Genomic DNA, 2,024 nt, shown 5'->3' with positions numbered 1-2,024 from the left:
TCACTCGCACTCCAGGCGAGTGACTACACTCTCCAAGTCCCAGTCAGCATTTTAATGCCACATAGGCAAAGTCAACGGTCAAAGGGTTTGAAATATTGCTTTTTAGTGGGTTCAGGGGTTCAGATGATAAACATGTAAGTAGAAGTGTCCAACTTACAAAACTGACATAGTATAGGGGTCTAGAAGGTCATTTTGCCAATACTACATATAAAAAAGAGTTAGAATTTATCTCTAAAAATTTTAAAATACTAAACGAATAAATCATAATAATCTCAAGCAAGATTTTGTATTTTTCATTCGCGTCAAAAGATTGATATATCTTTTTAAATTTTATTAATAGATTCATTATTTAGTGCGACTATATTATGAAAATTTGTATTTGGATAAAGAAATCACTAAGGTAACAAACTTATTTTTCTCAAGAGAGAAAAACACTATGAATAATTAAAATCATTTTTAACAAATAATTTTCTTGTTTCAAACCTATATTGCTTGAATATATAGTGACATTCTCATAGGTTTCTTCTTCTTGAAATCTCATTATTAATTAGTGACAACACTCCTTCAATATGCGGACTTTTACTATACCAAAATATGATATTGAATAACATTAGTAAAAAAAAAATCAATCATTTTTATATCATAACTATGCAAGACCTCAAAATAATATATAATCAACAAATTATATTATTCATAGTATAAATTTATATTTGTATAAAGAGATTAAAAAATTAACAAACTTAATTTTCTCGAGAAAGAAGAGTCACTACGAATAATTCAAATCATTTTCAACAAATGATTTTCTTGTTTCAAACCTATGTTACATTGTGATTATATTGTTCAACCTTCTCATATGTATATTCTTTTGGCTGAACTCTCATTCTGAAATATTGATAATATTTTGTCAATATGTGTGATTCTTATTATGTCGAAACTTTTATATTTAAATCCTGAAAGTTATGAAGAAAATTTTGAATTAATATTAGCAAACTATTGGCAATTCTTATTTCTATATATTCATAATGAAAAACTTGATAAATACCAATAAGATTAATGATCAATAACAATAACAGAGAGAGAGAGAGAGAGAAGAAAAGTGTGACAATATTTCTGTGTTATTGAATTAGTATATATAGCCATATAAGGTTAAATTTTTCATATAATAAAAATATAATGTAAATTATAAATTAACTTTTTCAAATTAGTACACAAATTAACTTAAATTATAAAACTTAAGATATTTATTTTTTCAAAATTTAACTTTTCCATATAAACATCACTAAATTAATATAAAAAACAGTTTAAAACGTAATAAATGAATTAAATAATCCAAAAATGGTGTGGCATTATATTTTTTTGTCTCTATTTTTTTAATACGTAAGAGATGCTAAAGCCATACAATTACTCTATTTAAATGTGGAGATCTTGTTGAAGACTAATACCCCACTAAAATAAACTAATGCATATTAATTTAAAACTTCAACAAAATAATCTCCTTTCTTTTATAATACAAACTTACCATTTAAAGATTATTTAATTTGAATTAATAAGTTCATAGTAGATTGCACAAAATAAGTTAATTAATTATATGTACTTCCATTAAATAAATAATGTACGACATAATTGTAATACGACTACACAATCAACTAATTAATTTCAATTAATAAGAATCAATTTTATAATCATAATATATAAACTCAAGTTCCTTAATTTTAATGTTGTAAATTTCAAAATATATTTATGGCTAAAGTAGTAGTCAATGTTCGTTGTTTTTTTTACCAATATATGTATATCAATTACGTAACTTTGAATATATTTTCTATTAAAATAATTTTCAATATTAACTGATTTTTACATCAATTTAATCTAATTAATTTGATGAAAATAAAATTATTATTGATATTATAAATATCTACTTACCATAAATCTGTCCTAATTTTATATCTTGATTATATTTAATTAATGTACAATTACATAAAGGACTCAAAAACGAAAACAATTGATATTAGTTACCTTTATGATTT

The sequence above is a fragment of the Capsicum annuum genome, chromosome 2 (assembly GCF_002878395.1).
Source record: "Capsicum annuum cultivar UCD-10X-F1 chromosome 2, UCD10Xv1.1, whole genome shotgun sequence".
Classification (NCBI taxonomy): Eukaryota; Viridiplantae; Streptophyta; class Magnoliopsida; order Solanales; family Solanaceae; genus Capsicum; species Capsicum annuum.
The sequence above is the reverse complement of the archived record's forward strand: the minus strand, read 5'-3'. Positions refer to the sequence as shown.